Below are 23,246 nucleotides of genomic sequence, written 5' to 3'. Positions count from 1 at the left end.
ATATGTACCAATATACATGAGCAGCGTGAGAACAACTGTGATGTACTATAATTATATAGTTAACTAGCGACCCGCCCCGGCTTCGCACGGGAACAACGCTGATACTAAATATACTACAGAATGACTTACGACGTTAACAGTTTTTCAGTCATAAGACAATACAAAACGCGTTTACAATGTAAGCGCAAAAAAGGGTTTATTTACGCCATTACTTCAGAAATCTCTAAAATTATTAGGGTTTATCTACTATATTGTGCATGTATTATACATATTAACCTTCCTCTTGTCAATCAATCTATCTATTACAAAAAATCGCATCAACATCCGCTGTGTACTTTTAAAGATCTAAGCTTACATAGGAACAGACAGCGGTAAGCGAATTTGTTTTTTACTATGTAATGATACGCCGTATACTTTGTGACCGTATGTTATGACCGTATGTATATTGCTTTGCGTTTTTTGTAGTTGCGCCCATTAACATTGGCTTTATAAGAAATATTAACGTGAATGTGTTCGAAAAGAAGCCGAAAGATTAGAATTTTTGCATAAGTTTAATTTTGCATATGAAGTAGGTTATTACAATAGTGTCCTTGCAGCTTCGATTCGGGCTCAGCTAAAGCAATTTGTTAGATGTACCTACATATTATGTTACAATATTTGTATTTTATTTCTAAAAAATTGTTAAACAAAAGCGAAGCTATAGAACTATAAGGATGACATTTTCCAGTTAGAATAAACCCTATTTAAAAATAAAGGAAAAAGCATATGGTTTATAATATGATTTCCACACAAAGTAGATCTGACAAAACCTTCAGGATTAGCTATAAATCAACAATGCTTACTCACTATTTGTTTACTCATTTTAAACATAGTTCTTCAGCAGCTTTATGATACACTAGCAAGCTAAGTCATATATTTTCTTGAATACTACCTTCAAAAATTGATATACTTATATTTAATCAAAACATCGTAATTATTTAAATTTACGGCACCAAATATATACATTGGCAATGATCCAGTTAATAATTTACTTACCATTTACCGAATATAAAGCGTTAGCGACGATGTCTCGGTGAATAGAAAACGTGGATCGTAACCGAAGGTCACGGGTTTAATTCCAAACAGTGCCACTGAATTTGATATGCTTTTGTTTTTATAATAATTGTTTGTAACACTTATACATAGTATATATACATATAACACTTATACATGTATACTTATATATAAAGCTTAGAAGTAATAGAAATAAATAATGCAAAGTACCTTATGTTTACGTTGTTCGCTTTTTTCTCCTAAACTATCTATGATACTATTTTTTTTATTGACATCGGCATATTTAATAATGCAACACCGAGGGAACCATCGGCTTACTTTTACAATATATTTTTCATAATATTTTAAAATGACTTTTATAAGTGTATGTACTAAGGAGTACACGGGTAGACCAGTAGGTCACGAAGAGTACCTCGGTCGCCTATTAAATCAATGAGGGACAGGAGAATGTGAGAGCTCTGAAATGAGTGTGTATTAAAATATAACGTTGGACAAGTGAACTCTTTTAGTATAAAACAAATTTGACAATTTTAGTAGCATGAGTACCTTGTAAAGTAAAACTATTACCCGCCTCTAGAGCACGTTTTATTCAAGCTCTTAAATATCGAACACAATCTGAATGATGGCCGCTTATCTTTTATTTTACTGCCAAATATTAATAAAAACATACTATATTTCTAACAATAATACTACTAATAGTTACCCTAACCTTTTTTTTTATAATAAATCTATACACTCGTTTTAATTGTTTTTACACGTGGACCACACTCTAAGAAATATGTATCGTGGGCTCTTGAGATCGATTTTCGAAATGTTCAATGTTAGCATGTAAGCAGGCCAAGATTATATTGAATACCAGTATTGTATGTTGCATGCATTACTAAAAAAATAAATTAAGTGCTTATATTAATTTGAACATTAGCAGCCTGTAAAATTCCCACTGCTGGGCTAAGGCCTCCTCTTCCTTTGAGGAGAAGGTTTGGAGCATATTCCACCACGCTGCTCCAATGCGGGTTGGTGGAGTACATATGAGTCAGAGTTTCGTTGAAATTAGACACATGCAGGTTTTCTCACGATGTGTTCCTTCACCGCCGAGCACGAGATAAATTATAAACACAAATTAAGTACATGAAAATTCAGTGGTGCCTGCCTGGGTTTGAACCCGAAATCATCATTTCTTTTTTTTTTGCTGGTTGTTGTTAAAATTCATAGTTAATGAAAACCTATAAATGATTTTAAAGTAAAAAAGATAAAATATAGTAACTTTAATAAAAATTAAATACTTTTTATTGCTGTATTTCGGCTTAAATAAGCCAATATAATTAATTACTGTTATAAGACAATGACGTATTTTTTGGGCTCAAAGGAGATAATATATTCCTGGTTCTCGCATTGGTTATGTAAAATGTGGTTAATATTTCTTAGTGTTAATGATGTAATGATGAGCACATACCATGAGGCTTCTTATTAGCCAGTCTGTCTATTTTAAATAAATTTGGGTTTTGGGTTGGATTGGGTTTGGCAGTGTCAGTCTCATATACCATCTTGTGGCCCAATAGTTCATCAAAAATAATAATAATAAAACAGCTTTATTTGTTCCACAAACATAAATTGTAACCAACAAATTTAGTAACTTGAACCATTTTGATTTTTGGACCATCAGGGTAAAAGCCTCCTCCAAAGAATTCCATTTATTTCTGTTTTTGGCAGAGGTCATCCAGTCCCTTCCTATGGCCTACATAGGAAGGGACTGGAACATCTCATCCTGCCACCGAGCGCACGGGCGACCTCTCTTTCTAGCGCCAAACGGTCCTTTCCATCTCGTGATGTTGATAGTCCATCGACTTGTGACTATTCCCTGCCTATCTTAGTTAAAATATAATTTTACGTTTAAATTTCTTATATTTAAATATCGGTTTAGCTCGTGATTTCGTCTAGTTAGTTAGGATCCATATAACGTTGACTTTGTGTAATAACCGTGTTCTTTTAAAGCGTCAGAGATTATAAGTTCAATCGACTACAGAGGAGTCAAATAAAACCAGGTTTATCTTTTAAATGCGTTTTTAATATAAATATTTTGTTTAATTAATTTGAATAATAATAATCGAAAGTATGAGATACCGGTCCCATTTCCTTTAACACCTCTTACGAGTAGCTGAAGGATGTCGCTCCTACCCATCTTTATATATTTAACTCTTTTGAAAAATATAAAAGGGGGAGGAGGTTGAAATGGCCCCGCACCCGCCATCAACTGTAGATTCCAACCATAGATCGGTGAACCTTCCTCGAGCATGGGAAGTGCGATTTTATAGTGTGCAAACACTTTGTTAAATAATATATGAACTAGAACTAAAGTCCAGCAGGTATCACAGCCGTAGCTGAGGTGTATAAAAGACTAATAGTCTTATAAATAAATCAAGACCGTAGTCTAGCGGATAGCACAGTAATAACTATGTTATTCAAATCGACGATTAGACTTATAAATAAATCAACAAACTAGACCGTGGTCCAGTGGGTTTCACAGTCGTAACTGCGGTGTTTATAAAGTAGCCAATGCTACAACAATAATAATAAAAATAAGGATCAAAGTCCCATAAATAGTCAATCAGTCATAGCTGAGGAAATATGTAGTCAATGGGTTTAACCCTGGATTATCATTGCATTAAATCACTGTTTCTCATACCAGTTCAAGTGCACGACCATCAGGCGGCCTAATGCAAGCACAACGTTATTCGTTGCTATATCCACTGTCGCAGAGTGTCGTTTTATCGTAAGATAATACGTATTAATTCCAAACATAGTGGAATAATATTCAATTAAACTCATAGATTACCGCGTAGGAATCATTTAAGTGGATTTAGCATAATTTGCTATATTTTCTACCGTAGTAGGTTATAAAGTATGAATATATATATAGCATGTATCATAAACGTATAATCGTATTCTTTCTTATAACTAAGACTTATATCTAAGACTTATAACTAAGACTTAAAACTAAATCGAACGTTTTTTTAACTAGCTTATAAACCTTATAAACGCTTCGCGTATCACGTTTTACTTAAATCTATAACTATACAGTGGATATACTTAACTCTACAACAGGCACACACCCGACAGTCGATTACTTAAACCAGCTTTGAACTCAGATCATTATTTGCATGTGATAATCAACTTCAAAGAGATATACGCAGTCTTATTACTAAACTAGGTATCCTACTACAATATTTCTTATAATATCCTTAACACTGGGCTAAGGAGGCGTCCCTAAAAGGACGAACATTTTGCTACAAACGACACTTCTCGTATAAAGCGATTAGTGCGCCATATATGTATAGTGATGCCAGCCTGGATGAAATCCATTATTTGGGTCCTTCACTGCATGAACGTATCACTTCAGCATTATTACAGCCTCCGCAACGCCCTGCAACATTCGGTCGTGATTCTGGTACTACCGATTGATGAGAGACATCAATAACGACATCGTAACGTCAACCAGCCATAGCTCAGTACCACATAGCACATACACTACTCTAGTAACCCGGTAAGACAGAGTGAGGGACATTACCATATCGCCAAAGACGTTATACAGTAACCTCAAACCCCGAAACTATCTCACGTAGGCAGCCTCATTGGTAACAGAAGGAGGGACACTACCGTATCGCCGAAGACGTTATACAGTAACATCACACCTCGCAACTGCATCACCTAAGCAAATTCAAGACGACATCGCCACGAGGGACACTAATGCAGCGACTCTCGGTCGAGCCACACAGCCTCAGACCACGCGTCGAATCATCAAGAATCCACCAGAGTATATTCAGTACAGTACTCGTGCGCGATCATTTTGCATGTGCATAGTACAAATATATTATAAAGGTTTTGTTATTTAACAATAAAAATCTTAAAACATCAACATCATTAGATCGTTGTCGTCGTGATCGTATCAAACAGTTATACCAAACTTGGATCTGTTTACTGATAATAATTGTGGAGTTTTAGAACGACCGGTTTACGAACTTACGTCCGTCGATCGACACAGTTTTACATGAAGAGTATTTATTTCGACCGCTATACGAACTTACATCCGTCGATCGTCACAGTTTTACATGAAGATTATTGATTTCGACCGCTATACGAACTTACATCCGTCGATCGTCACAGTTTTACATGAAGATTATTGATTTCGACCGCTATACGAACTTACATCCGTCGATCGTCACAGTTTTACAATATAATATCGCTACAACTTGCTCCGCTTACGGTTTACAAGAATCTGCAACATGGAAGACAAAGTTGACAAGCAATATGTTTAGTTATTTTACAAATTAATTATTATTGAAAGAAGTTCAATCATTATTTACAGCCTTATTGCTATTTGTTAATATACTTGATTTAAATTTCATAATTAATAGTCACCGAGGTAACCCTCTACTATCAGTATGCATCGCCCAGTACATACTTTTTTTCAATTAGATATTATCGCAAGACGGCTACCATCAAACCGTTTCTATATCATATTAATTTCATTATTATATTTTATTCGAGGTTAACCCCGACCTTCTTTATATCGCTTTTATATAATAAATATAATGTCTCATTGAGAACACTCATTCATATGACGGCCTGCCATACCGTCATTTGTAATAATCATTTGTATTATTTATAGGTAAAGTGCACGAAGCACATTCTCATTATAATTATATTTTGCCATGCATCCACCATTGATATATGAGTAGGCACTACACCGACACACGGATCTGCGCCACTCCTATATTTTAGAATAATCAACCATAGCTAGCAGCCTCGCAGTATAACCCGCACAGCTGCACCGCCTAGTATCATTTCTTATTATGTAATTTGATATGCATTATTGCACGCGGCCGATGCGGCGAGCGCAACACTCCACGCGTCCAATTTGAACCGAGCTGCCAAGCATCATACCCCTATATATGCTTTCACGAGAGTATGACATTCGGCGCAGGTCAGCCTTAAATCTATAGAATTTTGTATGGAAAAAGGCCGGTGCCGAGATTTTTCCTCAAAAAAGTGGCACGTCATTTTCTTCGCCAATACACGAACATATCCATGAATACACGAACGATTTCACCAAAAACGTATGAAAAAAGGTAAGCTTGATATAATGTCATTCCTTTATTATTCCATGTATATGTATACATTTACTATGCAATCTCATGAATTTATTTGTATGTATGTTTTTATGTTTCTATATATGACATATAATTCTATATATGTATGTATGTATGCATGTATGTAAACTCTCCAAAACAACTTGACCAATTTTGATTAAATTTTAATATGTGCTTAACTAAGTCTACGGACGGCTTATATTGGACCCGGTAGGTGGCGCTGCGACCGATGTTATGTTTTATATATAAAAAAAAAATGTTTTAAAATAACAATAATTCATTCTCACGTATTTATGTAAATAGTATAGTATAGTCCGTTACATCCAACCCCCTAAATTATATGAAGTTTATCGGAATATAATTTACTCCTAAATAAATTAATTCTTTTATCTTGTTTTTTACAATATACGTGTATTCAAATATTGCAAAAAAATATATATATTAAAAGTAGGAACCTCGCTTATAACTATATAGCTTCCTAAAAATATTAATAAGGTGTATCTTGATGGCCGCCCATCTCCCCTCCAACTAAATCTATATAATCAAAACATATCTATACAATCATATAATTAATTTGTTAAGATTTATTCAGTTCAATTTTTATTTAAGCAATCAAATGGATTTATCCTTTTATTTTATTTTTTCTATCTTATTCTATGTATTCATTTCCTTGTTTTAGATTAATAGATGTAATTGAGCCATCACCGACCCGACCAAACTTTTAGTTTCTATACATTTATTTAAAAAAAAATCGGTTATATACAATTTATAAATAGCCTAATTTAACAATCATCAACCTTCTCTTAAAATGATTATAATCTGTATTATGACTAATTTTATATATTCTATAGAATATCGTAATCAAATATATAAAATATCAATATGTTAAATCAATTAAATTCCAAAATACAAATTTTATTTTTCCCTATTTTATTAATTTATTATTATATTATTTTTATTATTATCGTAGATATTTCTCAAAAGAGTCCTAAGCACAACTTATAAATTTTTTTTTTTTTTTATACAAGCATTGTACAAGTTCTCATATTTGTGTATAATTTACTTATATATATTTCAAAATATAATAAGGCCCAATTATGTACTAAGTGTAATATCTAGATAAATGGATTGCATTAAAATTACCACGTATTTCTTTTGTTTTTGGATTCATTAACGTATATACATTTTCAAAGGGAACGGCTGCGATTAAATATGGTCCCTCGTATAATAATTCGAATTTACTTATCTCTTTCTTTTGAGCATTTGAACGTGTCGATCTTCTAATTTTAACTAAATTTCCAATATGAAATTGAATCAGTTTATGTGTTTTATTGAATTTAACTTGCCTTGTTTCGCTCGAACCTTTAATGTTTACTCGAACCTGTTGTCGTACCTTTTCGGTGTCAATTATTGACTTTGAGCTATGCAATAACTTGTCGATCGATAAAGTGGGTCTTTTACCATAAAGCACTTCATTTGGTGTAAACCCTATACTATCATGGTATGTATTATTATAAAGATCTTCTACCCTTGGAAGTATTGTAACCCACGACTTATGTTTGTGGTGACAATACGTACGGAAGAGTCTCCCTAGTTCTTTGTTAACTCTTTCTGTCGTGTTTGGCCTTGGATTACGCACGGTTGTGTTAATTGTTTTTATGTTAAGTTCCTCGAGACCATTTTTGAATATTTTACTAATAAATTGTGACCCGTTATCGGTCATAACACTGTTTATTTTTAAAATGTTATTAAATTGTTTAATTTTTGTTAAACATGAACGCCCGGTAGCTTTACGCAGTGGATACAATTTTATATATTTACTAAAGGAATCCTGTATAACTAAAATAAATGTATAACCGAAAGTACCTGATGGTAAGGGACCATAGAGATCAGCCATTACTATTTCACCTACATCATTAGTAATGATTGACTGACAAGGCCCAACATATTTTATATTATTACTTTTCGAAAGCTGACATAAATGACACTTTCTAATTATATCTTTTACGTGCTTAGATAAGTTTTTCCAGAACATTCTTTCTCTTATGTATTTTATAATTTTATAAGCGCCTTGGTGACCCATCTCTTCGTGTACCTGGTTAACTATTTCTTCCCTTAATATAGCTGGTATATAAACTACTTCACATTTATTAGTTTTGTAATAATATATATTGTTTCTAAAGGTAATTCTATTTTTGTAACGATTATTTTGACCTTTAATGATTTCATGAATTTCATTATCTTCACCCTGAAGCTTAGGCAATTGTTTGAGCTTTAATAATAGTGACTTATTGTCTTTACCGAGATAGAAAATCTGCGGTAACTTGTTTTTTGCTTCTTGAATTTTGTAAGTATTTGGAGGATACCTCGATAAAATATCGGCTACTATGTTGCTTTTGCCTGTTATGTACTCTATTTTATAATTAAACTGTTCCAAATAAAGTATCCACCTTGTAACTCTACTATTAAATAAATTCCAATTTTTAATAAATAATAATGCTTTGTGATCTGTTTTTATAATGACTCTACTTCCTCTTAAATATGTTTCGAATTTCTTTAAGTTAGAAATTACTGCAAAAAACTCCTGTTCGGTTATAGTCCAATTTAACTCAGCTCCTTTTAAAGCTCTACTATGGAAGCCCAAGACTTTCATTTCATCATTATTTCCTAACTGATACAAAACCCCTGCGAAACCGATTCCAGATGAGTCAGTTTGTAAGTAATAAGGTTTTTGGAAATCTGGATGTTGAAGTTCTATTGTCTGTATAAATTGTTTTTTAGTTAATTCAAAAGCTTTTTGTTCTTTGTCTGTCCATGACCACTTTTTATCTTTCTTAAGTAATTTACATAGTGGTAAAGTACATAATGCGTAATTGGGAATAAAGCGTCTATAAAAATTACATAACCCTAAGAAAGCTCGTAAGTGCTTAATCTTTTTTGGAACAGGAAAATTTTGTATAGCCAACACCTTATCAGGATCCGTACGAATACCTTTTGTTGATATGATAAAGCCAAGCATCTTGACTTCATCACAAAGAAACTCACATTTCTCTATATTGCATGTCATTCCGGCCTTTTCTAACTTCGACAAAACAATGTCTATGTGGTCTATGTGATTTTCAATAGTCCCAGAGGTTATTATGGCTAAATCATCTAGGTAATTAACACAAAAATCTCGAACTTCCGGGCCTAGCACTTGGTCCATTGCTCGACTAAAACTTCCTACTGAAGTCTTTAGGCCTTGTGGTAACACATTGTATACAAATGATTTTCCATTGAAAGAAAACCCTGTATATTTTCTACTATGCAAGCTAATTGGTATTTGAAAGTATGCATTATTTAAGTCTATCGTGGTAATATAATTACACCCATGAAATGAATTTAAAACGTCTAATTGCAACGGCGGTTTTTCAGTCTCTGCAATCATATTCTTATTAATTTCCCTAGCATCTAAGAGAACTCTTATGGTTCCATCACGCTTTAAAGTGAAAGTCAGCGGACTACTATAAGGCGTTGAAGCCCTTGAAATAATATTTAATTCCTCAAGTTCCTTAAGTTTTCCCTCCATTTTCTGTCTATAGGCGTAAGGTATAGGATATGATTTTTTCACAATGGGTTTATTATTAGTCATTATTATCTCATGCTCGTAGCAATTACAACGCCCTAATTTTTTAGTAAAAACGTTTTTATATTTATATAGCATTTTTAAAAGGTTTTGTTTAACATGGTGAGAAATATCTGTCCCTAATTTAATTTTTTCTAAAACATAGTCGAAATTTTCTTGAGCAATAGTCATTACAGTCTTATTTAACCATGTATTGCGGTTTACGATAGGTATAATGTACTCTATATTATTCTTCGTTAACTTTATTTGCATATGTTCTTTTCTAAAATCTAAAATTATTTCATTTCGTTTGATCCAATTGAATCCCAATATAACTGATCGTGACAAATTAGGCACAATTAAGTAACCAATGTCTAAAGTTAAGTTTCCTATCTCAGTTGGTATCATCACCATTTGTTGTATTTTTGAACTACTTAAACCTATTGCACCCTTAATTTGTATTGCTTTAACTGGCATCATAGGCAAATTAAAATGCTTAAGCTCAAGATAAGTTAATTCTGATATGCAAGTGATATCACTACCCGTATCGAGTAATGCATCTAATTCTAACGTAATTAACTTAACGGGAATTTCACATCTTATGTTCGTATCACTTAAATCTAAGTTTTCGTGTTCCTCAAAAACGTTTAGAACTTCATGTTCTACAACATATTTTTCCTTGTTACAGTTTGATATAAACAGTTGAACCATCTGATTTTCGATGTCTTCCTTATAATAACCAAATCCCGTTCTATCTCTCTGTCCAACAGCTTGTATTGGTCGGAGTATGCCTCTACCATTAAATTTTCTGCCTAGTGGTTGTCCAGGCAACCAGCCAGTTTTTAACATCATACACAAAGCTTCATCCCCTGATTTAACAGCTGAGACGGGGTCGTTTTGTTCAGCCATATTTAGTTTAAATTATTGTAATGAGATACATTATTATAATCTCCATTGCAATCGTTTTCATATTCAGTATAATCATTGTGAATTAAATTTGTTTGATGGTTTTGTCGCTGGTAATTTTTATTGTAATCTTGCTTCTGCCGATTTTTATATGGATGCTGAATATCATTTCTATTAATATAACGTTCTCTGTTATTACTCATATCTTTTATAATTTTTGGTTTGGAACTTTGTGGTATCAACCCGTCGTCCTGTTTATTGATGTCATCGAGATTTCGCAAAAAATCAGTTAATTCGATAACTGTATCTCCTTTTGACATTGCCCACATTTGTTGTATATGTCTCGGATAATGCCTAATCATGTCTGAAACTAGTTGTTGTTCTGGTATGGTGAAAGATAGCATTCGAACCTGGCTAGTTAGGCTTAAAAAGTGACCTAGCATGGTGGGATGTTGTGCTTTATTCCATTTTGCACATACAATGTCTCTTCTTATTTTATTTTGTTCTGACTCTCCCCAGTAAGTGTGAAGAAAGTCAGTTTTAAAGTCTTCTAGAGACTTCCATTGAGGAGAGTATAGTCTCGCCCAATCTCTAGTTTCACCTTGTAAACATTCATAAATTAAATCTAATTCTTTTCCTTTACTTGGAATTTTTCTAAGATACGCGGTTAAATCTTCTAAAAATGTGACGGGATGATTTTTATTTTTATCGAATTTTGGTTTCTCTGTAGCTATGTTTAAAATGTTGTAAGGGGTATTTTCAATTACTATATTTGAAGAGGACGCCGGTTGTTGTGACTCTACAGTCCTCTCATTTCTTTGTTGTAATTCCCGTTCTAAATTATTAATTTTCATCTCCATTACACGTGTTGAACGTTTCATTAACTTGTAAAGTGTCACAAGTTTTTGTCGTCTTGCAACGGAAGGTCGTATGGTTCTAGCATTGCTGCTTTGTGTGGGTTCTATTCTCTCTGAATTACGATCATTTGCACTTTCTTGGGTTTGTTTGCGACGTTGCGCAAGTGGTTGATTGATATCATCATTGTCATTTTGTCTATTCCTTTTTCTAACCATTTTGTTGTATAGTTGTTAAGCTAGTCAGAAAATTAAATAACAATAACAATATATTGTTATTCCAGTAACGTTCAATATAAGTATTTAGCACTTTTATTAACACCTTTAGTCTAATAATTGTCACTATACACAACTAGTTTTAATTCTTATTACTCTGAATATTCATTAAACTCGATATGCACCTAAAACAAAAGAAAAGTACGTACAACCCCCAGACTCCTCAAACTTTACAACCCCCAGACTGTAAAGGTTATAAAGCCTATTTGAACATATAAATCTCTTTAGACTCTTTCCAATTCACGGACAACAAATTGTAGGCTTTCGCCTACTTTTAAAATTAAGAATATAGCCGATTTGACCATCCTGGTCACGGCACCAAATTGTGACTATTCCCTGCCTATCTTAGTTAAAATATAATTTTACGTTTAAATTTCTTATATTTAAATATCGGTTTAGCTCGTGATTTCGTCTAGTTAGTTAGGATCCATATAACGTTGACTTTGTGTAATAACCGTGTTCTTTTAAAGCGTCAGAGATTATAAGTTCAATCGACTACAGAGGAGTCAAATAAAACCAGGTTTATCTTTTAAATGCGTTTTTAATATAAATATTTTGTTTAATTAATTTGAATAATAATAATCGAAAGTATGAGATACCGGTCCCATTTCCTTTAACACCTCTTACGAGTAGCTGAAGGATGTCGCTCCTACCCATCTTTATATATTTAACTCTTTTGAAAAATATAAAAGGGGGAGGAGGTTGAAATGGCCCCGCACCCGCCATCAACTGTAGATTCCAACCATAGATCGGTGAACCTTCCTCGAGCATGGGAAGTGCGATTTTATAGTGTGCAAACACTTTGTTAAATAATATATGAACTAGAACTAAAGTCCAGCAGGTATCACAGCCGTAGCTGAGGTGTATAAAAGACTAATAGTCTTATAAATAAATCAAGACCGTAGTCTAGCGGATAGCACAGTAATAACTATGTTATTCAAATCGACGATTAGACTTATAAATAAATCAACAAACTAGACCGTGGTCCAGTGGGTTTCACAGTCGTAACTGCGGTGTTTATAAAGTAGCCAATGCTACAACAATAATAATAAAAATAAGGATCAAAGTCCCATAAATAGTCAATCAGTCATAGCTGAGGAAATATGTAGTCAATGGGTTTAACCCTGGATTATCATTGCATTAAATCACTGTTTCTCATACCAGTTCAAGTGCACGACCATCAGGCGGCCTAATGCAAGCACAACGTTATTCGTTGCTATATCCACTGTCGCAGAGTGTCGTTTTATCGTAAGATAATACGTATTAATTCCAAACATAGTGGAATAATATTCAATTAAACTCATAGATTACCGCGTAGGAATCATTTAAGTGGATTTAGCATAATTTGCTATATTTTCTACCGTAGTAGGTTATAAAGTATGAATATATATATAGCATGTATCATAAACGTATAATCGTATTCTTTCTTATAACTAAGACTTATATCTAAGACTTATAACTAAGACTTAAAACTAAATCGAACGTTTTTTTAACTAGCTTATAAACCTTATAAACGCTTCGCGTATCACGTTTTACTTAAATCTATAACTATACAGTGGATATACTTAACTCTACAACAGGCACACACCCGACAGTCGATTACTTAAACCAGCTTTGAACTCAGATCATTATTTGCATGTGATAATCAACTTCAAAGAGATATACGCAGTCTTATTACTAAACTAGGTATCCTACTACAATATTTCTTATAATATCCTTAACACTGGGCTAAGGAGGCGTCCCTAAAAGGACGAACATTTTGCTACAAACGACACTTCTCGTATAAAGCGATTAGTGCGCCATATATGTATAGTGATGCCAGCCTGGATGAAATCCATTATTTGGGTCCTTCACTGCATGAACGTATCACTTCAGCATTATTACAGCCTCCGCAACGCCCTGCAACATTCGGTCGTGATTCTGGTACTACCGATTGATGAGAGACATCAATAACGACATCGTAACGTCAACCAGCCATAGCTCAGTACCACATAGCACATACACTACTCTAGTAACCCGGTAAGACAGAGTGAGGGACATTACCATATCGCCAAAGACGTTATACAGTAACCTCAAACCCCGAAACTATCTCACGTAGGCAGCCTCATTGGTAACAGAAGGAGGGACACTACCGTATCGCCGAAGACGTTATACAGTAACATCACACCTCGCAACTGCATCACCTAAGCAAATTCAAGACGACATCGCCACGAGGGACACTAATGCAGCGACTCTCGGTCGAGCCACACAGCCTCAGACCACGCGTCGAATCATCAAGAATCCACCAGAGTATATTCAGTACAGTACTCGTGCGCGATCATTTTGCATGTGCATAGTACAAATATATTATAAAGGTTTTGTTATTTAACAATAAAAATCTTAAAACATCAACATCATTAGATCGTTGTCGTCGTGATCGTATCAAACAGTTATACCAAACTTGGATCTGTTTACTGATAATAATTGTGGAGTTTTAGAACGACCGGTTTACGAACTTACGTCCGTCGATCGACACAGTTTTACATGAAGAGTATTTATTTCGACCGCTATACGAACTTACATCCGTCGATCGTCACAGTTTTACATGAAGATTATTGATTTCGACCGCTATACGAACTTACATCCGTCGATCGTCACAGTTTTACATGAAGATTATTGATTTCGACCGCTATACGAACTTACATCCGTCGATCGTCACAGTTTTACAATATAATATCGCTACAACTTGCTCCGCTTACGGTTTACAAGAATCTGCAACATGGAAGACAAAGTTGACAAGCAATATGTTTAGTTATTTTACAAATTAATTATTATTGAAAGAAGTTCAATCATTATTTACAGCCTTATTGCTATTTGTTAATATACTTGATTTAAATTTCATAATTAATAGTCACCGAGGTAACCCTCTACTATCAGTATGCATCGCCCAGTACATACTTTTTTTCAATTAGATATTATCGCAAGACGGCTACCATCAAACCGTTTCTATATCATATTAATTTCATTATTATATTTTATTCGAGGTTAACCCCGACCTTCTTTATATCGCTTTTATATAATAAATATAATGTCTCATTGAGAACACTCATTCATATGACGGCCTGCCATACCGTCATTTGTAATAATCATTTGTATTATTTATAGGTAAAGTGCACGAAGCACATTCTCATTATAATTATATTTTGCCATGCATCCACCATTGATATATGAGTAGGCACTACACCGACACACGGATCTGCGCCACTCCTATATTTTAGAATAATCAACCATAGCTAGCAGCCTCGCAGTATAACCCGCACAGCTGCACCGCCTAGTATCATTTCTTATTATGTAATTTGATATGCATTATTGCACGCGGCCGATGCGGCGAGCGCAACACTCCACGCGTCCAATTTGAACCGAGCTGCCAAGCATCATACCCCTATATATGCTTTCACGAGAGTATGACATTCGGCGCAGGTCAGCCTTAAATCTATAGAATTTTGTATGGAAAAAGGCCGGTGCCGAGATTTTTCCTCAAAAAAGTGGCACGTCATTTTCTTCGCCAATACACGAACATATCCATGAATACACGAACGATTTCACCAAAAACGTATGAAAAAAGGTAAGCTTGATATAATGTCATTCCTTTATTATTCCATGTATATGTATACATTTACTATGCAATCTCATGAATTTATTTGTATGTATGTTTTTATGTTTCTATATATGACATATAATTCTATATATGTATGTATGTATGCATGTATGTAAACTCTCCAAAACAACTTGACCAATTTTGATTAAATTTTAATATGTGCTTAACTAAGTCTACGGACGGCTTATATTGGACCCGGTAGGTGGCGCTGCGACCGATGTTATGTTTTATATATAAAAAAAAAATGTTTTAAAATAACAATAATTCATTCTCACGTATTTATGTAAATAGTATAGTATAGTCCGTTACAGACTGTCGTCATATCTCGCGACATGACCAGCCCACCTCCACTTCAGACTTTGAGAGAACTGTAGAGCATCCTTTAGCTTAGTTATCTTTCGGAAAATTTCAAATATAAAACTAAAAGATAGAATAAGAAACACAGAAATCGTCAAAAATACTTAAATAAATTTTAAAAATCGTTCATATGTTTACAAAATTGCCACGAAAAAATATGGCGATTTATTTACGTATACGAGAAAACGTTATCAATATGAAAACACAGTCGAATTTTTAAAAATCATTTGAATATTTCATGAACTCCATACGAAATATAATACTTGAAGTAGATACATAAAACACATATTCTGTGTTGCGTTCACTTGGATATTTTCATAATATTTCAAACACATTCTTTGTTTTTATTTATATTTTATCTTAACAGAACATAAACAGCGGATGTGCTTTATCAAAACATTCAAACAATTTTAATATAGACCGATATCGGTGATGTAGCCACTAAAATGGTACAGATTCGATAATAAGATAATATTTTAAATATAGACTCAATAATTTACTCTCATTGTAATGAAGGTACTTTTTAATTGATTGTATCTCAATGAGACAAAATATCAAACGTTACTCGTATATGTATTGTAGCTTTGAAATATTATACGAATAAATAAAACGTAACATTTCATTTAATACCATGTCATAATAGTCTTGCTATTTTATAAGTATTGAATCCAGAAACTCCAAACACATTCCTGATACATTCGTTAAAAAGAATTTCAATATATTCTTTATAAATTCATAAGAAATATAAGTATTAAATTTATTTATAAAAAAATCTCTTTAATTAACGTATAACTACAGTATCTACACTTTGAACAAAACAGCTACTTATCATCTTATATATTAATAGCGTAATCCGTTTTTATTCCAAGTGATTATGGGACGATAGCTCCACAGTTATATCATTTTGAAGAACTCCAGCCGTAGATTTGCAGACAAATAAATAGTAAAAAAAGTAAATTGTTATGATTTAACAAAGAATTAATTTTAGAGAGTGTAGAAAAGTTACTGGCCTCGTAGATAGTGGCGCTATTTAAAAATGCTATGGCTATGCCATATAGATTATATGGCTAGTTTATATAAAAAAAAAACAAATGTAAATCGTGCGAATAGACGTCGTCAGTTTACAATGAAATTAAATAAAAAAAAAAACCTGTCATAGAATTCGAAATTTGTAAACTCTCTTGTGTAAACGAGAAGTTTCGCGTGCGACCCACAAGTTTTTATTATTTCTTAAAACATGCAGTTACACTAAAGTGAGTATAATATCTCAGTACAAAGGTGTTTCTGAAACTTATTTTAAGTCAAGATTTTTAGCGGCATCATCATTCGAAAGTTCCATATGAATTGCCTTTGTAGTATTTGAAATTGTCGAAAAATCTTACATCTTTATAACATCAGTTTGATTAAAAGAAATCATTGATAAATTAAGATGAAAGAAACATTTTTTTTTTCATTCATGAAATTCCTAACAGTTAAGAACTGTATACTGAACGTAAGGTGTAATCAATTAATAGTATTTTTCACGCTGCAAACTTTAGATTTTATTAATTGCAGGTACTTTATAACCTTTCAACATGCTTTACTGAATATAGGATATTTCAGTCAACGTTTTATTTTTAAACGTAATGGAATCTCTTTGGATATTTTAATAAAACTTAAATTTTCTTCGTTTTTTTATTTTGGTTAGAAGTACTTTAATGTTTGATTACATTATATAATACTAGAAATAACTGGTGGTTGGTTGTATGGTATAGAAGTACTGCAACTTTTTTCAAAGATTATAAAGACAACAGAGTGGATAAAAACATTCGAACGAACTAACCTTTATAGTGGTCATCGGTTATCAATGTGTACGCGTGCACGTACGCGTGTGTGTACGTCAATGAGTGTCTTATATTTGCAATCGTAGATTTGCAAATTATGAGAACGAATATCGACTCCAATTAATTTCACCTAACACGTAATAGCAGAACCAACATCTTTATTCATTTTAATGTTCATTCACTCTTTATTTATTGAAATATATTAAATAGGATGAAATACCTATTACTTCCTATTTAAAATATACAACGATATAAAGCGATTATTTCCTTTTGCAATCTTTTCGTAGCTTTGCTCTGCAGCGTTCATTATGGCTTTGACCGCGCTGGGTTATCTTTTACAAAGGCTAAAAGCAGTTTTAAGATTAGAGGTACTTACATAGAAAACAAACAGCATTGATATACGAGTTGCTTTGATCGCGGTTTTGTGTATGTAAGTATATAATGAAAGAAAAGTGTCTTATTGGTCTACCTAGTTAGCTAGCTTGTGAGGTTGCTGGTCGTACGGTTTTCCCCTTTTATTTTTATTTTTCTGTTAAATCGACACTATACGTTTCCAAACGTGGGGGTTATGTGGTACTCTTTGCCGTGGAGTGCGTCGGAATACCTACTACAAAACCAGCTATACCCACTCTACCTCTTGGGAGGGCTGGGATCGCTTGTGCATTATACTGTGACGCCTCGACGGTTGGCCCTTTGCGGGCTTCGAAGCTAAATGTTTCCCCCGGGTTCGAGTTTTCCTCAAGCTTAGGAATGTTTATTTCAAGAAATCCTCCGTAACAATTTGAAGTTTCGACCTTGGCAGTGGTAAAAATTTCGTGCTTCGGAATGCACATAAAGCCGCTGGCACCGTGCCTGAGTTCTCAATGATCGCGTTGGATTATTTGAGTGCAGGATTGGAACGTGAACCTGTGCAAGTGCACGTACTTAAGCAGTTTGATATCCTGCGAAGTTGACTTTTCACAATTTTTTTTTATTCATCTGTAATTCTAAAATTTTGATTGTAATGCTGCGTAAACAACGTAAATAATATATATACATGAAAGGCACAGAAAACTGAAGAGAAATGATTATTATTTCAAATATTTGAAGAAACTAATCACAGTTCGAAATTTAAATAAATATCTGACGAAATGTCTTTTGATATCATTATACGCGAGGAGAAGGATCGGTTCAATACTTGAAAAGAAAACTCAATTTACACTCAAGATTTCGTACTAACACGATGAAAGAGTCAAGTTAATCGAAACTCACCTGAATTGAGGAATGAATTATTAACGTGCAAGAATATGCACGGCTGAAAACCAGAGTACGATCTTCTTTATTAAAATATAAGGAGTCTAGCTATAGTCTATTCCAACCACAGGACCAAATATACAACATTTGAAAGCAAATTGACGCGATATTCTATGACATTCATTGTGGATTTGCGAAGGAATGTGACTTTGAACGTCGTGAATCGGAACTTTGCAAGTAAAATTATAGTGGATATAAGTAGTTAAGTGTAATAGTGTTGTATTATAAATAAAGATATATCAATCAAGAAACTCTTAGGTGTACACAATATAGAAGAGCAAACCTGTATGTGTCTAATTTCAACGAAATTCTGCCACATGTGTATTCCACCAACCCGCATTGGAGCAGCGTGGTGGAATATGCTTTTTATCCTTCTCCGAGAGGAGGCCTTTAGCCCAGCAGTGGGAAAAATTAACAGGCTGCTAATGCTACAATTATAATTACTATTATATACAAACACACATATATAATAACTAAGCATCACAATCAACTATTGTCCACATATAGTTTGCCACAATCGTATTATGGCTATGAGGCAAGTATGATATAAGAGGGAGGGAGGGAAGATATAAGAGACGAAGACAAAACCGTGTGTACAAACTAATATTGAATAATTTTAATGCCATTATTCCTATCGGCTTTTGAGTGGGTCATTCTATACAGGCAAACCATGTTCCTTGTGAGTGTTGGCTGAACGTTAACATTTACAGTTCTGGTCTATATGACCTGGCTGTATTACCAAGTGACCAATTTTCTCTTCTGCCTTAAAATAAGGAGTATCTGGCTTAAGCCAAGCAACAATTTAAAACATTCGTATATAAGTATGCCCAGAGGAACACTGAACATAAGAATGAATATTTAATTCGAACGTATTTTTTTACATAAAACATGCATTAGACTGGAAAAAAAAGCGAAGCGTACGAACATTCGAGAATAAATTTCATAAATTATGTAAAATAGGAAGCTATAAGAGAGCATTGGATCCGAAGATGGAGCGGACTCGGTGTAGTCGGCATCGCTTTTGTTAAAACGTGCAATGAATAATGAAATTCATAATGTAAAGATATTATTGTCACATACTGTTGCAATTAAATGAATACGCCATTAAAATAATTTATCCACTGATAGTTATCACATGTGAATATTCATATAAATAATAGGTAGTCGTTATCCATTCCGACGCATACGTCATGATTTTTTTGAAGGCAATATTACAAAACCTTACTACAAAAACCGTCGTTTTTTCTATTTATTTATTTTTATATATTCAAGTGTACAGTTTTTGAAAATATTATTTACTTTTTAATAGGATTCAAAAGTGCTAAATTATTTTTTAATCTGTACTGTTAATTGCAAGATAGCAAAATTTTGTAGTGGTTACATTAAATGAGCAGGATTAAATATTTTGCTATAATTCCTTATAGAACGTAAATAGGCAATAAGAAATAATTTTTCAAAATTCATCAATATATCCTTTTATTAATTTACTTTTTTTTTTATATCGTAAACTATTCGTGTCCTAAGCAAACTTTTTCTTATTCTTAATCTTAATTATCATTCAGATAAATAGGGGATTTGAAGTTTTTGGTAATCGGTGTAAAAGCTATTTTTTGAAAATTCGCTTCTTACATGGATCAATTTCGGGATAAAGGATTGTGGATGAATTTTGGCAGTTTGGCATTTTTTCATGTTAGAAAAATGGTGTCCATCTGGTACACGGCTTTTTAGTAAATGATCGGCAAAACCGCAATAGGTAGTGTTAGTGTTTGAACGAGTATATTATGATTTTCGAAGCGCAATTAATCAAACAACAATGGAGTTCCACGGATTTTATTAATTCCAACTTATCAATATACTTAAGATTAAACGGCATAACACAGAACTCGACATAGTATCAGTTAATTGTCGTAGATAATATTCAATTGATACTGACGTGAGACATGATACTCGGTCGTGATATTAATTCGCGCCCATACTATATTGTGTTTTTAATTATTAACTTGGTAGGGCTTTGTGCAGAACTGCCTAGTAAGATACCATACTCTTTAGATATTCTACCAATAAATATTAAGGGAATTACGTTTAAACGCCACTACAGCAAAACAAAAATCTGCGAATACGCCAATATCGTTTAAACTAGTTTAGACAGGTTTCTTAAACTAAAATTAATAAATAAAACATTCGCAGAATATTTTTACTGTGCTAGCGTTAATACATAAGTACCAATAGTAGTCGTTGTGTTCCGGTTCGAATGTTGAGTGAGTCAGTGTAACTACAGGCGCAAGGGACATAACATCTTAGTTCCCAAGGTTAGTGGCGCATTGGCGTTGTAAGGAACCCTGCCCAAATACATTCGCATTGGCACCGTAATAATTAAATATGATAAATTAATAATGTTGATCATTATTTACATCGCCAATGTGTACTACAAGTAAATATTACCATAACAGTTTTGTAAGCCTAAAAATTAAACATGGGTCATTGACCTCTTTTTATTATTACTTGATTCCACCACGCGACGAACAGGAATACAAGATACGACATTATTAACACATAACGAATTTGTACACGCGATTTCTGGTTCAGAACCACGTGTTCTAATCAACTGAGCTATCTCCGCATTTCATGTCAAGATATTACTCATATATTTATATGACTAATACTACAACACCCACAACATACCTTTGGTATATATAACATAATACTACAATATCCACTTTTAAAGTTTCTTATTTTATGATATAAAATAATGTAGGTATTTATTTTTTTCTGTTGAGTTATGTTGTTATTTTTTATAAGTCTACTAAAACAAGATCTGAACGTCAATTAAATTAAAACATAATTGTTTATTCAAATATCAAAATTAAAACGAATTATAATATAGTTTGTCTTATTCATGACAATATCACCATACACATTTCAAGCAGTCAAGCGCTATTGAGTAACAAACGTCCAAACACATCCACTCGCCTTTACAGTATCAATAACTAGATACTACTTATATTAAATTGTTTAATCTTTATGCGGTAACAAATAAACAGACTGAGTTACTATGGCATTCATTATATTAATATGATATCATAAATACAAAGATACAGCGTTGAGATTTGTTACGTGAATAAGCTTTTCCTTCAAGACCTAGTCGAATGTATTACACGATAGTACTTAATCGACTGTTCGATGAAACGCGCGCGTTTATAAAACGATAACAAATCTTTAACGTACTACAGATACGTTAAAATGTGAGATAGTTGAAAATTGTCTTTGATTAAATAACAAGTTTGTGCATATTTTAAATTTGTGACTGTACGTGTTAGCGTGTATACGCGTAAAAAGAGTATGTGTGAGTTCGTCTTTAAAAATCGAATATTGTACACAGTTTATAAATGTTTTAAAACAGTAAATATTGAGCAAGATGTTGTAAACGTAGAAGAGGTACATTCGTAGTACATGTACTATTTATTCTTTTTATTCGGAAACTGATAAATAAATTTTGTAAGTATTTTTTGTAATCATACTAAATTATTTAAGAAGTTATTTTTTAATTCTGTTGCCAAACTTTGCATTTCTGTAGCCATTCATTAAGCAGTCTTAAATGAAATCTCGGGATAATTTATAACGGTTACGTTTAAAAATTAAAACGCAGTAAATAAAGGAAATTGTATTTTTAAGTCTGGCAAGTACAATACTTGTTAAGAATACGAAGTGCTTTAAAAAAGTGCGTCCTTGAAATTTTTTTTTTTGAATTTCCAATTCACATTTTTTGGATGATATGCTTTTAATATTATCTTAATTAAAACTATATTATGTAAAATATACACCGTTAGATTCTAAATGTATTGCGTGATAATTATCGTGAATATCAATACACAAAGCTTGCTATTAAAACAAATTGAATAAAATATTTTGTTTGCGTAATTAAATTTGGAAAATGGAAATTTTCACGTATTGTTATAATACTTGTAGTAAAACATCGCTTAATGAATTTAGCTAAAATTTAATTATTATTACTGGTAATCATGTATACGTTGAACAAATGTAGCGAAATATTTGGTTTAAAATTTTATAAAAAATATTATTACTGAGAAATGTCTGACGTGTTCCAATGTCTTTCTGATTTTTTTCGAAACTATTTTCCATTATCAAAATTCCTATTGATTTTTATCGATTGTAGAGTACAAAAGTTTTAAATGCTTCTTCTATCTAATCTTGTGGGCAAGTTGCAACAAACTGTATAATATAAAATCCTTGTCCAAGGAAAAAAAAGGGACGACGAATAAAACAAACTGATCCAGG

General features: G+C 33.0%; 1 protein-coding gene across 2 annotated transcripts in view; it reads left to right on the top strand.

Annotated features, from left to right (window-relative positions):
* LOC125073015 (5-hydroxytryptamine receptor 1-like) overlaps positions 1 to 23,246 on the top strand; it is a 151,144-nt gene that overhangs the window by 82,279 nt on the left and 45,619 nt on the right. The window contains exon 1 of one of the 2 annotated variants that reach the window (XM_047683677.1): positions 22,133 to 22,445. The exons of the other annotated variant lie outside the window; for it this stretch is intronic. The gene's annotated coding sequence lies outside the window, so the exon portion shown is untranslated. Of the gene's footprint in view, positions 1 to 22,132; positions 22,446 to 23,246 lie in introns of those variants that run through there. 2 annotated transcript variants of the gene reach the window in all.

This window comes from Vanessa atalanta, chromosome 23 (genome assembly GCF_905147765.1).
Source record: "Vanessa atalanta chromosome 23, ilVanAtal1.2, whole genome shotgun sequence".
Taxonomy (NCBI): Eukaryota; Metazoa; Arthropoda; class Insecta; order Lepidoptera; family Nymphalidae; genus Vanessa; species Vanessa atalanta.
This window is presented reverse-complemented; position numbering and strand designations above follow the sequence as displayed.